The sequence below is a fragment of the Pseudophryne corroboree genome, chromosome 5, assembly GCF_028390025.1.
Source record: "Pseudophryne corroboree isolate aPseCor3 chromosome 5, aPseCor3.hap2, whole genome shotgun sequence".
NCBI classification, from domain to species: Eukaryota; Metazoa; Chordata; class Amphibia; order Anura; family Myobatrachidae; genus Pseudophryne; species Pseudophryne corroboree.
Window position 1 is genome coordinate 561,760,979 of NC_086448.1, and position 16,408 is coordinate 561,777,386.

At 43.8% G+C, this 16,408-nt stretch overlaps 1 long non-coding RNA gene across 1 annotated transcript in view; it reads left to right on the top strand.

Moving 5' to 3' along the window:
• Nucleotides 1–16,177, top strand: part of LOC134929224 (uncharacterized) — an 18,148-nt gene extending 1,971 nt beyond the window's left edge. Inside the window, exons 2-3 of the long non-coding RNA XR_010178395.1 lie at nt 14,680–14,745; nt 15,858–16,177. This is a non-coding gene — a long non-coding RNA (uncharacterized LOC134929224). The remainder of the gene's footprint in view (nt 1–14,679; nt 14,746–15,857) is intronic.
• Nucleotides 16,178–16,408: the final 231 nt, after the last annotated feature.

Genomic DNA, 16,408 nt, shown 5'->3' on the forward strand with positions numbered 1-16,408 from the left:
CCGTCCTGGAGTGCAGTGTCAGTACTGCGCTCCAACCCTGATGAAGCCATTTACACCGGCTCTCCCTGCTTGTTGGGTCACCGGTGACACACTCACCACCGCGATCTTCTGGCTCTGTTAGGGGGTGGCGGCAAGCTGCGGGAGTGAGCGGGACGCCTCGGGGCTAAAGATCATCACCCTCAGGAGCTAGATGTCCTGTCAGTGGAGATAGTGGCCATTAACCTCTGAAGGTTGGACACTACTCCCCCTAAGTCCCACGAAGCAGGGAGGCTGTTGCCAGCAGCCTCCCTGTGCCTAACATCTTAAAAAAAAAAACTAGAAAAGCTCTAAGAGCTCCCCTAGCTGTGACCTGGGCTCCTCCGGGCACATTTTCTAAACTGAGTCTGGTAGGAGGGCATAGAGGGAGGAGCCAGCCCCCACTATCAAAATCTTAAAGTGCCCATGGCTCCTGGTGGACCCGTCTATACTTAACAAAAAGGAGTAAATCTGCACAGGATATAGCAATTATTTTACAATAAGTTAGAAATATTATAGTTAAACAAACATGAGAGCCTACTAGAATGATGCGTTCAGCAAATGTTTGGTGGTGCTCCCGGAAGATAGTTATGACAACTATGAAACAACACATCTGGTCCTTGAAAGAGAACAAAGGACCAAAAAAAGCAACTATAAGCCTTTTCCTGGGCACACCGTCTATACCCCATGGTACTAATATCCATCTAGGACGTAAGAGAAATACAGAAGTCAGAGTCAATGTTTTGGCATATCAGTGCCACAGCTCTGTAGGGTAGAGGTTATAGCACAACAAAACATAGCTTATGATACAGAGCCAAGACAGGAAATAAGTAGAACAAAAGTTTGCCATATAAAGGATTTGTACTATACACAACCAGACTAAGGTGTCAAAGTCGAGAAATATTGCAGTACACACATCACGTACATACTACACACAGATGGCCTCCGTGCGTGTACTTGTTCTGCTGTGCATGCGCACAGGCCCGGCGTTACCCGCTCGGCGAAGGGATGCAGTGCAGGTAAGTGCTGGGACGGATAGGCGCTTCCCCTGCTCTGCATCCCTTCCCTGCTGCACCGTCCTGTCCCCCCTGCTGCTGCTGCTGCTGCTGCCACTGCTGTGTCTGTCACTGTATGACAGGCACTGGCAGCGGGCACCTGCAGCATGAAACGCCTCCTCCCTCCCCTCACCTCATCTCATCTGTGTGAGAGCGCCGAGTACGGGACAGAAGGGGGCGGAGCTACACGGGACGGTAGGGGGCGTGGCTAAACGGCCATAAGGGGCGGAGCTACACGGACCTGGCTGCTGTACAGAGGGAGACTGGATAGGTAAGTGGAGGGTGAGAGAGAAATGTGTGTGTATATATGTGTGAATTGTGTGTGTGAGGTATGTCTGTGCGCGCGCTCTATGGACGCCACTACTGGGGGGGCATTACGTATAAGGATGCTATTACTACAGGGGGGCATTACGTGTAACTACGCTACTACTGGGGGGGCCATTACGTGTAAGGACGCTTCTACTACTGGGGCTGGGGGCATTACGTATAAGGACGCTACTACTACTGGGGGGCATTACGTATAAGGACGATACTACTACTTGGGGGCATTATGTATAAGAACGCTACTATTACCGGGAGGGCATTACGTATAACAATGCTACTACTACTGGGGGGAGGGCATTACGTATAAGGATGCTACTACTGCGGGGGGCATTATGTAGAAGGACGGTGCTACTACTGGGGGCGCATTACGTATAATAACGCTGCTACTACTACTGGGATGGCATTACGTATAAGGACGCTACTACTACTGGGGGTGCACTACGTATAAGGACGCTTCTACTACTGGGGGTGCACTACGTATAAGGACGCTTCTACTACTGGGGGTGCACTACGTATAAGGACGCTAATACTACTGGGGGTGCACTACGTATAAGGACGCTACTACTACTGGGGGGTATTACGTATAAGGATGCTACTACTACTGTGGGTGCATTATGTATAGGAATGCCACTACTACTCGGGGGCATTATGTATAAGGATGCTACTACTACTGGGGTGCATTACATATAAGGATGCTACTACTACTGGGGGGTATTACGTATAAAGACGCTACTACTACTCGGGGGGCATTATGTATAAGGATGCTACTACTGGGGGGGCATTATGTATAAGGATGCTACTACTACTGGGGGGGCATTATGTATAAGGATGCTACTACTACTGGGGTGCATTACATATAAGGGCGCTACTACTACGGATGGGGCATTACGTATAAGGACGCTACTACTACGGGTGGGGCATTACGTATAAGATAAGATTGTGCTACATTGTGGCGTAATTTTAAATGGGGGTACTACTGTGTGGCCATGCCCCTTGTGAGACCACACCCCTTTTTCCCGGTGCGCGCCAAAGGAATATGGAAGGGCGTAAATTTATAGTTTGCAGGGGGGGCGCCGAACACCTAGCACCGGCCCTGCATGCGCATATTCGCAATTTGCGTTATGGTCGCTCCCGCGGTCCTACGCATGCTATGAGTATTTACGGTAGAGTTTGTGGACGCATGGAAAAGCTATCAAAACACATTCATATTTAATCCAAATAGTGCACAATGTACACATAGTCTCCTCGCATCACACCAGCAAGTTACAACAGTTTAAATGGTATCAGAACAAAGGGATTCACCTTTACAGGATAGGAGGGGACAGAACAAGGTTATAAGGTGGTGTTTGGTATCCAGCTGTAGGGTATTTTAAGGGTAATATTCCGGTGTTGGTTTGCAGAAGATCGCACGTTCCTGCGAATAGTTATGTACAGGAGCAGAATATAGATATAAACTGTATTTACTGTACATTAGGTAAGCGGCGGGAACCCAGAGGAGACCACCCACAAGTGCATCTTGAACAGACATCGCCCACCTATTCAAACCAACCTATGACCTCTCCTGTACTGTAAATGACAATCCCTGTGTCCAATGGACAAAGAGATTACAGTATCCATTGTGTTAAGTTTTGGAAGATTGTTATAAAAGGAGCCAGCTGCAGGCCTGGTCTCTCTCTCTCTCTCTCTCTCTCTCTCTCTCTCTCTCTCTCTCCTCTCTCTCTCTCTCTCTCTCTCTCTCCTCTCTCCTCTCTCTCTCTCTCTCTCTCTCTCTCTCTCTCTCTCTCTCAAGACTCACAAAGTTATCTATCTAGATGACCGAGGACCAGACTGGGTAGCGCAGCGAAATTCAAACAAGTATGTACCATTGACTGTAGCCATTATTCTTTTGTATTGTATTGCTTTGTGATTGTAACCCCCTTTCAGTAATAATATGCTGTGGTGTCGGAACCCAGCAGTTTAAATACAAATCTGGTGTCGTGTTTTCCTTTCCCTGCTAGGTTTAAAGTGTATTACTATCGCATGCATATCTGTTAAGGGTTCACTGTGTAACTTTGGGTGTGTACGCACTGTGTGTACTTTGTACAGCCAGCGCGGCGTGTCTACGCAAAGTCCGTACACGGTACGGGACTCTATACACTAATGGTGTAATAAGTACATAGGTTGTGGATTAAATATAGCGGCCCGCAGCGGGTTCATTTAAAGTGCATGAAATGTCTTTTTAAAGTGTTGCTTTAGTTCTTTATGTAAATCAGCATTTACAATTGGGGGCATCGTCCGATTTTAAACATACTCACAGCCTAACAGGTCATAGCAGACTTAGTCTATCAGCAAAGGGTGGACAGTAAGTATCCTTCGTAACCTTTTTCGTGGTCGATGGATACACTGAAAACCCTACTTGTGTGCTGATTAGATGACGTCTGCTCTGTATGGTTTGCAGAGGTGCTGGTAGAACCCGTAATACAACAGGAAAAAAGTTATTTTAAAAAAAATCTGTTAAGTTTTTTGGGCGCCAAAAAGCATACACAAAAGACACCCATACTTTGCATACCCTCTCACATTGTTGCCATAAAGATTCAGGGTGCTAGATTCATTTAGATCTATGTGAACCGGATACATTTGTTGCTATATAGTTAAAACTAAAATAAGTGTTTAAGGAAGTAAGTGTAAAGACACAAACGCAGTCTGGCCTGGTTGTAAAGGTTTATACAGAAAAAACTGGGTGTTGTGTTAAGTGAGCGATTATAGTTAGCATTGCTCACATTTATAGAAGTTGTGGGATTTGTTTTACTGCAGACGCACGGTTTTGTACACGTGTCTCGGACAAAGTACAGGACTGCGCACGCAGCGTAAGACACGCACGGTCGTGTGTTTACGCAAAGTGCGTAAGAGTGCGGGCGCTAAGTACAAATTACACAATAGTGTCGTTTAGTTAAAAGGTGGGACAGTAATCATGCTACAATAGCACAAAACGACCCGGTTTCTAAAGCAGATTAGTATAAAACTTTTGTTTAAACTGTATTGCCTCTGGGGTAAAGCTGCCTATCTGAATGAATTAAAATTTTCTGTACAGCGAACGTAGGAGTGAGTGGATTTGAACCCCGGAAATCGGGTCCCGTGGTACACCAAGTAAGTGGAGGCTTGGTGGCGTGAGGCGGCTGACTCACGTTAATATAGAATAGAAATACGCAAATCGTGAGGAGATTTGCAGAGGAGCGTAATAGGGAATTGTGCATTGTGTAGTATTGAAGTAAAAAAAGGTTTTTTGTTACGCTCCGAGCTGAGGGTCGCAGTTTGTACATCGACCCGTGGTCGCACGGCAGATAGGTAACAAGTACCTATACGCTGTGCTATTGGACTGCGCGTTTGTGGGTGCGATATATAGCGCAACTTGATGCCCCTTTTACGAGCTTTTGCGTAAAATCACGGTATCATTAGCGCCGTATAGAGCATATGCAAGCGTGATTTGTGTATAGGGAGTTTTCGCTGGTCTCTCTCAGGAAAATCTCCAGCGGTGTATATTTACTGGAAAAGGTAAGTCACTCCTAACACTTCCAGTAAATAGAAACCAATAGGGCCTCACTGGGTACGCGGTGTTCACTATTGGAGTGAGTCGTGGTACTCAGCGGAGAAGGAGCGAGTGAAAGCGCTAGGTGTCTTTCACCGTCTATCTGCGGTGTGCATTGGGGATTGCGTTTATTGGCAAAAAGTCTGCGATGGGATCCAATTGCACAAGCAGTGGGCGTTTGGTAGCTAGGGTTCAGGCTGAAGAATTGCGACCGAAAGGATCAGCAAGGTTTATTATGTGTGAAAAGTATGGATCACACACAGAGGCTTTTTGCAATGAATGGTTACGTATGACTGACAAAGATAGGGTACCATTCCCTAAGGTGGGCAGCTTTGAACCCGAGGTGCTGCAGAATGTAAGCAGTAAAATATGTCTTCTTAAATCCAGAAAACAAAGGATTAGACATAACAATTTAAATTTATGGCAGCAAGAGGGAGAGATGCAAAGGGAACAAACTCGTAAAGCAGGTTCCAAACTTAGCAGGAATGGAGACACGAACCCACCATTACCGACACAGGTCGAAGGGAATAAGATAGCTTCAATCAATGGTACATCTGTAAATGATAGTAGTGTGCCAGAGCAATGTATTAACCCTAACCTTTGCAAGTTGTATCCTGTTTTGAAGTCTTTTCAAGGTCATAGGTCACAGGAAGATGAAGGATCCAGCCAAATCACAGCTCTTATTCAGGCAGTTGCTTTGCAGGAAAGTCAGGTGGGGCCTGTCCATCCAGTTAGAGCAGTACCAGTGTTCCCCACTGAAAGAACTGGTGAGGTCACAGCTACCGGTAAGTGTGAGACGGGTCATTGCACAGAGACAACAACACCCTACAGTAAATAGATTAGAAACGGAATGGTAGGATTACATCCTGTCTTGGAAATAGTAACTCCCAATGGGGGAACCGATAGTCAGGGAGTAATCCTCACCAGGAATAATGCAATGTATTGCCCGTGGTCCAGAGCTGAGCTGCAGTCAATCATTTCAGAATTCCCCGATCCCCGGGAGTATTTAGCCAGATGTCAAAAGTTTATCAGAGATCTGGGTAATGCTTATGAACCAGTTAATAAAGATTGGCGGATACTTTTAAAAGCGTGCCTACCCCCTAATACTGACACCCAAAAATGTATCACTGATTGTAGGTTAGAGTCGGACAGTCCTATGACTGATGGAAACAATCAGGAAAATATATAACGAATTAATAGGCAACTAGAGTTGTGTTTCCCCATTACTGTTAAGTAGAGAAGAATTTTCTCCATAAAACAGAGGGAAAATGAAATGGCATCTGAATATTTCCATCGGGCCCTGCAAATAATGGATAGATACATTGAGGTATCAGATACAGGGAACGATGCGAATTATAGGGAAGTGGCTGTCTTTGTGCTAATGGACGGACTCAATAAGGCAGTTAGGGACAGGGTACAAGCATCTTTGCCTAATTGGAGAGGGGCCACAGTAGCTTGTCTTAGAGCATGCGCAATTGAACATCATAAGAATATTGCTAGGTGTAGCAAACAACAGCAGGAGAAGCTGATGATAATAAGTCTACAGGCTCTTGCAGCAAAGCCTCATCAACCTAAACCCCAAAACCCGGATAGTAGGAAAAGACCTAGGATATGTTACACTTGTAGGAAGGAAGGGCATTTTACCAGAGATTGTAGGTATAGTAGAACACATAGTCAATATAGACCCCTAGACAGAGAAAACAAGCAACAGTATTAAACACACAGACGGGATCAAGGGACATATAGTAAGGAATCACGAGCCATATAGAAAACACAGATTCGATTAATGGGAAGAACAGAATCAATGCAACTTTACGCTTTGGACAGAACTTGCTGGGGTTAAAAGGAGGCCTCTAAACTTTTGCTTCTTTCTCTAGCAGAAAGGGCCCCTGATTAACATAACAGGAGTATTGTTAGAGATGATATACATATACTGTGCTCCCGCCCCCAGGAAGCACAAAAGTATGTTGGATACCCACGGAGACTAATGTTGCATTTCACTGTTCTAGATGCATGTCTATCACAGGTAGAGAAAATTATCTCACAGATACCGGGTTCTCTATGAACTTAGGATGGACAGGACACTGCATTGATGGCTGGGATAGTCCCAGTAGAGATAAGACACACATAATTATTTTTTAGGGGTATAGACAGTAGAGAATCACTTCCCCATAGTGCCCAATCCAGTTGTCAAATTTTATAAAATCCTCTTTGCCTCTACAAACGTATCTGTTACTAACATCTATGTGATTTCCTTTACATTCACCAACAGGAGGGTACAATACATGGACACGATTACAGTTCAAACGCCACATGCCTAATCGGTCCTTCAGAGCTCTGCCCAAATCCAGTATATCTCACCAGCATAAGGGCACCAGTATTAACGCAGTGTGCCTGGTCATGCACAAAGGGTGGAGTATGAGAATACTGGTGAAGGGAGACTGTGCATAGACACCGATATGCATGATGGTGTGACAGCCTGTTGGTGAATGCCAAACCTGACATTTTTCTTTTCTTTATTTACTATTATTTTCCTCTCTCTCCTCCAGAGACGGTTTACTTCACACAACTGATAACACACAAAAGTAAATTAAAATGAAAAAATTTGTGTTCCCTACAGGAAGAGGCAGTCTGGAGGACAAAGGGATATGGCCAGGGGTCCTCAGGACTGTGGGCAGGTGGACACGGTAAGCCAGTAGCACCCAGAGCATATCTTCCAAGTCTAGCTGAGGTGGCACATGGTCTGACTCATCTAGGCAAAGAGGGTATGTGCAGGCTGATGAGAGCCTACTGGTGTGCATCCGGAATCTCTTCTCATGCAGGTAAGAGAGACATGTTTTACTTGCTTGAGGAAGAATATTGGAAAGACAATACCAACAGAACCATCCTATATCCCTCCTACAGACGGACCTTTTCAGGTAATACAAATCGATTTCATACAGTTACCACCCTGTGGGAATTTGAAATATGTTAGTTTGTATTGATGTATTTTCCAACTGGGTAGAAGCGTTCCCTGCTGCCACAAATACTGCTACGTTCACTGCAAAGAAAATTGTGCAGGAATTTGTGTGTAGATATGGTATCCCTAGAATAATTGAAAGTAACAGGGGTACCCATTTTACAGGTGAAGTCTTTCAGGTCATGTGCAAACTGTTGGGAATTAATAGCAAGCTGCATACTCCGTACCGTCCACAGGCAAGTGCAAAGGTAGAGAGAGTGAACAGCACTATTAAGAACAAGCTGAGTAAATTAATGGCTGAGACTAGATTGTCGTGGCCCGAAGCTTTGCCACTAGTGTTGTACAGCATCAGAACCACTCCCAGGTTTCCCCTTAACTTATCACCCTTTGAAATTCTTTTTGGTCGACAACCTCATGTAATGATAGACCCCCATGATGATTTGAAATGTAATAATGAAGTGACTGTGAAATATTTGGTTGGGATGAGCCAGCAGCTGAGAAATCAACAAAGAAATTTAAAGCTGGTGATCCCTGACTTACCGAACAGTAATTGTCATGACATTGAGCCTGGGGATTATGTGATGATTCGAAATTTCTTACGCTCAGGTTGCCTCATAGACAGGTGGGAAGGACCATACCAAGTCTTGTTAACCAGCACGACAGCATTGAAGGTCGCCGAAAGAGTCTTGGGTCAACTCGTCCCACTGCAAGAAGGTCGCTGACCCGGAGAGAACTTGTGACAAAGAGCAGAGTGTAGAGAATCTCGTATCACTGGAGTGTCTGTTCCGGGAAAGTTGAGTGGCAGGACTGTTGAAGGGCATCTGAGCACAGAGAGTAACAAGATCTAGAACGGTTGTCGCACCATTTTTCTTTTTTCACCTTCCCCTGCATTTTCTCCTTCTTATTTTCCTCCTTTTCCCTAACGAAATGGATCGATCACAAGAGACTGCGTTTCGGGTTCTGTTAGTAATTCTAGTTTTGATCAGGACAGTTTGTTTTGGTGAGGGTCCCAGAGAGGTCGAGCAGGGATCTGGAATGGGTTCTGATGGCGAGTATGAATTTGTAGGATCTCAGGAGCAGCACATCACTTTAGTAAAGGCTGGCATCCGTAAGCACTCTGGTAGTCAGGGAGCTCGGAGGCACTGTGAGGGGTTATTGTCTGATGAATATTGTATTTGTAGGAATTGTGAGAATATAGTAGAGGATGGGTGCATCCAGAGATGTCAGTCCAACCTTAATATCGACATGGACCGCCATCCGTTGAGTGATTACCACTCACTAGTGGGTAAGGTTTTAAACCAGACAGAATGTTGGGTGTGCTCACAAGTACCTCAAGGTCAGAGAAAGTCAGGATTAGTACCATACCCTTTAGCAGGTTCACTACAATATGCCTGCGGTCGGGCTCCCGGCGACCAGCATACCGGCGCCGGGAGCCCGACCGCCGGCTTACCGACAGTGTGGCAAGCACAAATGAGCCCCTTGCGGGCTCGCTACGGGCGCGGTGGCGCGCTATGCGCGCCACACTATTTTATTCTCCCTCCAGGGAGGTCGTGGACCCCCACGAGGGAGAATAAGTGTCGGTATGCCGGCTGTCGGGCTCCCGCGCCGGTATGCTGGTCGCCGGGAGCCCGACCGCCGGCATACTGAAGACCACCCCCTTTAGCAATAGATGAGGTACTCGAATTGCGGGGTGGGAGACCGGTGAACAAGAAATTCAATATCTCTAGTCCCCCTAGTTTGAAGCTCCACCAGTATCATGTAGACAGGTCCTTATTGTGTTTTAATATTTCCAATTGCCGAAAACAGGGAAATTGGGAAGTGACGTGGAATAACCAGACAATGACCTTTTCATACAGAGCTGATAGGATACCCATAGACTCTGAACTTGTACGCCAAATAGCCAACAGTGGGAGGTATTTTCGGTATAGGTTTACTCGTGGAAGCAAGACCATGTGGGTTGGAAAAATATTGTCAGGGTATTGTGCTCATATCATCCAGCCCGATACTTGTACTGAGCAGATGGGAGAACTAGGGACTGGTTTCTTTACTTGGAAAATTTGTAATATGGTGATGTTATATTTTGTCCCCTATGTTCTCCCAGATGATGCCTATTTCATATGTGGGAGGAAGGCGTACAAGTGGCTTGCCCCGAGCTCAGAGGGATTGTGTTATATTGGGAGAGTACTACCAGAGGTCATGACCATAACCCATGATAAAATGAAAGACGTTCACCGCAGTGCTCAGGCTCCTTATACTCATACTCACTACGAACACATCATCAAGAGACGCCTCATAGATAGGGCAGAGCACGCAGCCTCTGATTTGATCCACGAATCCACCGGGATTCAGTTCCTTCTCGCATTAGACATTACCCATACTGCCATAGGAACTATAAATTATAGGTATATCCATGCGCTAGCGAACTTGATAGATAATATCACTGAGATGTATGACGACACCTTCAGGTATACGGGAAGGGAGTTACAAGCTTACAAGAAGGAACTGATTCAGCACAGAATGGTCCTTAATTATGTCACAGCCATGACAGGTGGGTACTGTGTTACCCTGGCAACTCAATATGGTGTGAAGTGCTGTACTTATATTACAAACAGCACTGACGACCCAACGGAGATTATCTATCAAAAGATGGACGATATCTTGCAGTTGAAGTGGGAGTTCAGGAGGAAGCACAACCTTACCTTAGCGACTGTGAGTAATGAACTGACCGGCTGGGTCTCATGGTTGAACCCACGCAAATGGTTCTCAGGTTTAGGAGAGTGGGCTCAGAAGGTCATTATGAGTGTGGGGAAGTTTCTCCTCTGTATCCTGGGAGTCGTCATAATTATTGGTTCGATATTTAGGTGTGTTCAAATTCTAATGCGGCGCAAGCACAGCACAAATTTGATGAGTCTAAGGAGCGAGGGCGCTGTTATAGCAGCAGATTTAATTTATGACCCATACACAGAGACAGTGTTATGATAAGGATTGCAAATGAATTTCATGGCCTGTTTCTTTCACCCGTTTTTCTTTTGTCTCCCCCTCTGCCGAGATACATCCATCCGGAAAAGACATCAGCCCTACCCAAAATGTTTATGTGAATGTATTTTTATATATGTGTCTTATCTTCATCTCTGCAACCTCCAGCTAATGGCACACATAGTCGACAGGTGATATCCACATATACTAGCACTCACATGTTTCCCCCTCCTTGTATCATCAACTAAATGTGCACCCCATTTGTTGGAACAAGAAGCCGAAAAGAGCTCGGTAGTGTTTGTTGGCCCATTTACAGACCCTTAATACGGGATGAGAAGGATTTAATGTATACTTCGCATATACCTCGAAGCTTATGTAGAAAATATACTGCACGATGATACATGCCCCTCAGACATGGATTCATACATACATGTTTTTACTATCCCACTAGGTCATATATTTCCCACCTACAACTCTCTCCCGACCATCGAAACTTCTGTAGATATTGTATAGATATTTTTATGTTTATTGATTAGGTAGTGGCAGTTATTGGTGACTGCCAAAGGATGGACTGTCAAAGTCAAAAAATATTGCAGTACACACATCACGTACAAACTACACACAGATGGCCTCCGTGCGTGTACTTGTTCTGCTGTGCATGCGCTTATTCGCAATTTGCATATGGTCGTTCCCACGGTCCTGCGCATGGAATGAGTATGTATGGTAGTTTGTGGATGCATGGAAAAGCTATCAAAATACATTCCATATTTAATCCAAATAGTGCACAATGTACACATAGTCTCCTCGCATCACACCAGCAAGTTACAACAGTTTAAATGGTATCAGAACAAAGGGATTCACCTTTACAGGATAGGAGGGGACAGAACAAGGTTATAAAGTAGTGTTTGGTATCCAGCTGTAGGGTATTTTAAGGGTAATATTCCGGTGTGGGTTTGCAGAAGATCGCACTTTCCTGCGAATAGTTATGTGCAGGAGCAGAATATAGATATAAACTGTATTTACTGTACATTAGGTATGCGGCGGGAACCCAGAGGAAACCACCCACAAGTGCATCATGAACAGACATCGCCCACCTATTCAAACCAACCTATGACCTCTCCTGTACTGTAAATGACAATCCCTGTGTCCAGTATCCATTGTGTTAAGTTTTGGAAGATTGTATAAAAGGAGCCAGCTGCAGGCCTGGTCTCTCTCTCTCTCTCTCTCTCTCTCTCTCTCTCTCTCTCTTTCTCTTTCTCTTTCTCTTTCTCTTTCTCTTTTGACTCACAAAGTCATCTATCTAGAGGACCAGACTGGGCAGCACAGCGAAATTCAAACAAGTATGTACCATTGACTGTAGTCATTATTCTTTTGTATTGTATTGCTTTGTGATTGTAACCCCCTTTCAGTAATAATATGCTGTGGTGTCGGAACCCAGCAGTTTAAATACAAATCTGGTGTCGTGTTTTCCTTTCCCTGCTAAGGTTTAAAGTGTATTACTATCGCATGCATATCTGTTAAGGGTTCACTGTGTAACTTTGGGTGTGTACGCGCTGTGTGTACTTTGTACAGCCAGCGCGGCGTGTGTACGCAAAGTCCATACACGGTACGGGACTCTATACGCTATTGGTGTAATAAGTACATAGGTTGTGGATTAAGTATAGCGGCCTCAGCGGCTTCATTTAAAGTGTATGAAATGTCTTTTTAAAGTGTTGCTTTTAGTCCTGTATGTAAATCAGCATTTACAAAGGAGACATATATTTCCTATAACTTCGGTGGCTCAAGCACAAATATATAATCTAAATAGCTATAAACCAAAAATAGTTTGAGACCCTTAAAGGAAAAAGTATCCATCCATTTCTATATATTAATTCTCTAAGATTTGTCCCATCATATTAAAACAGTCGTTGACAAATGGTAAGCTACTGTATGATGTAGACAGTATAACAGCAAATGTAATTAATTAGGGTTACATAAAAGCAGGTTAAATCAACAAATTATTTATGGAGACAGCATTTGCTTGCTTCAAGGAACTTATCGCCAGTTCATATAAATTATTACACCTCACCTGTAACGCAATAAAACACAATATAAACAGTGAAATGTTATCAGAGATCAGAGCACTGGTTAAAAAAAATAAAATAGAAAGTCCTGGGATCTACTCTTAAGGTGAAAGTTGCTTGCAGGCAGATACAGAATTCCTCAGTGAAAATCAGTCCAGAAAGTCAGCGTGGGCTGTCTTTGTTTAGCTAATACCTCTTTCACACCGTCTGAGGCGTGTCGCACCTGGGAGCCTGACATGGGAGCTCCCAGTGTGCGTCCTGCCTCAATACCCCTTTCACACTGCTGACTGCAACCCGGCATATTGCTGGATTGGTGACGTCAGCAGTGACGCAGCATGGGCTATGCCCATACATAGAGAGTGAACGGGAAACGGGTTGCTTCGACCCAGCTCCCGTTCACACTGCACAGTGAGCCGGGTTGAACACAAGTTCAAACCTGCTCAAGAGCAAGGTTGAAATACCTGGTCCCTCGACCCGGTATTTGAACCCTGGAACCCTTTCACACCGCACATGAACACGGGTTATGCTCGTTCATGTGCCAAAAACCTGTGTTCAGAGGTGCTGGTGTGTAAGTGGTATAAGCTTTATATATTCACACTGGATCTTTACAGTTCCAATTTTGCATAGGGCAATCCTGAAAGTAGAAACCAGTGTGCTTCAAAACCACAATAAAATGCAACAGCAGATGCTAACTTGATGGACAACATGTCTTTTTTTCAACCTCAAACTATGTTACTATGTAACATAGACCTAAAAGTCTTAAGTGATGCTCCTTTCAGTGGGCATACCCCTTTATTATGAAAAGACTCCTCTGCATCTATTTACGTGTTCTGCCATGGAAATGTTAGACTGGAACCAGAAGTGAGCTTTCAAGCTTACAGTATAGCCGGAAGTGTGCATTCCACTGTACATTTCTTCATCCCTAGCAATGAACACAAAGTTCTTTACTGCCAGATATTTTAATTTGTTGAACCTATTTGCCTATCGTCCAGGTGTAAGGACTACCCCAGCGATCTAAAGATCTTTCGGATCTCTGTTATGTACCAAGGAAAAATGCTTAGAACAAAGTGATGTTTATTCAATTAGCTGCATCCCTCAAGTAATCAGGCATATGCAGCCCTTTATGTAACCCTGAAGTTGCACAATTTTGTTTGCAGCACCTCAGGATTGCACACACAATGCCATTGCTGGTATTTCCTCGCTTTGGCAATGGCACATCACTCCACACATGACTTATTAAATCAGCCACTATGTGTACTCAGATGTGTACAAATGTTTCTCCGATGTTTCTGAAAATATGCTTTGATGAAATTTGTCCTGTAGTTGTGCCCACATGCTGTATATGCAGGAGTATTTACAATACATACAGTATACAGTTTACAATGTATAGATTGGTGTTTTGAAAACATTACCTGATGGTATTAGATTTGACCTCTTTTACTCAAGTGTACATATCCTTAGGTGAGATATTTTTTGGACTGCAGTGATATTAGAAACCACATACTTGAACTACTGAGTGGAATTTTTCTTAATCACTTGGTGCTAGACTGCTCCTAAGATTAGTTGGCTTACAGTTACTTCAATGCAACTCGCTAATAGTTCTGCTTTACAATTTCAATTAGTTACAAAGATTCTTTTAATCTCATGCAATTTCACATGAAATGTAGGAACTCAAAATCGTTTCTCAGAATTGTTCTTATTTTGAAAATTCTTGTGTTCCAGATAAACCAGATCATCTCTATCTAAAGAAGCCAAATATGCAGCTGCTTTCTATAGGAAGTGTTCTAGGTAACCCCAACAGTACTTTATGTTTGAAATTACCCAGCATTGTATTTGATTGACACTATTTTGTCATAACTTTGGTTCCTTGAAAAAATGTCCTTCTCTACAAACCTACACACTATGCTACTGGCTTCTTTATTGTCCTTATTACTGACCATTAGAGGTGCTGATTTGTCCCATTTAAATATTAAGGACACATGAATGATCTTGAACCCTTTTGGCTAAATAGTAGAGCAGGCAAGCTGAATCAGCCATTTATTAAATTTGACTTGTAGCAGATCTCATTGTCTTGGGCTAATGCAAAATGAGATGTTTAACTGTTTAGTTATAATTCTCACTCATACATACTGTACAAGCTTATCCAGTAACTTATAACATACGTACATACTGTACAGCTTATCCAGTAACTTATTACATACCGAAAACTCTATAGCTGCTCATCCTTTTACTATAAGGAGATAATTTTATCTGCCATTTTAAATTCTGGAATTCATCATTCTCAATACAAGGTGCACTCCAAGGGAGCAGCAGCTACTACCAATACCATGTGGGATAGAGTGTGCTTACTATACAGGCAACTGATTTAGGGCATTCAGTTCATTTGTCTTCTTCCCTAATGCCTATTAGACACTAATGGAAACCAACTGAAAACCAAAGCCTGCCATTCCTGAGAACAACCACCAGCTAACCACTTGCTGTTGCTAGGTAGCAAGCCCCCCCAAAGAAAAAAAGGAAGTTCACTAGAATCTATTGTCTGCAAACTCTACTTGTTCTAGTGATAAGGGATTGCAATCTTGAAACAGGGGATCTCCCTATAGAGTTACCCCATCTTGAGATCCCTTAATGCTACTCCAGACATCAGTCAGGTCAAGGAATTAAAAGATAGAGTTGGAGACGTCACCTAAGTCTTTACTTACCTGGGATGTGCATCCTTTGCAAGAATCTCTAATCACAATATCTTAACTTGCCTCAGACAACTAACTGGAGTCATTTCAGTCAGACATTTGTTACCCAACTTCACAGACATTACAAACTTGCATTGTTCATAATCTCTCTGCAGCAGTTGACACTGTAACCCACTCTATTCTCATAAAACTCTTCATTCCCTATGTCTCCAGGGCCACTGGGTACCTGCTATGTGAAGTGGTGAGGACTGCAGCTGAATCCTGGCAGTGTCATGGAGAGAGAGGCAGTGTGCAGTTCAGGGTGGCAGCACTGTGGCCGCGCAGCCTGCATGTAAGCTGACAGACTACCACTTTTTTATTGATATGTGTAAACATTGCTGCCATCACAAATTGTAGGGCCCATGAGTGTCAAAATACTCTGCCCTCCCCCCTCAATTACTGAAGATATATATAAACACAAAACGCATTATGCAAGCACATTTTGATACCTTGCAGGCTATTCACAGCACAATAAAACCACAATTTATGAATAACTTGTGTCTCCATAAATGCGCTTCAGGCAATATTGAACACCGCAAAAAAATAAGCATGCAGGCACCATGATATTATCATTATATATGGGCACAAGTTATATAATAGCATTGTATTAACAGGTTACTCTACCTTCTATCCTTGTTACAAGGTGTGTCAGATGCAGATCCTGTGAGCAGCCACATCTGCTGTGCATCTTAATGTCACCCAGTCACTGAACTTGCGATTGGTGA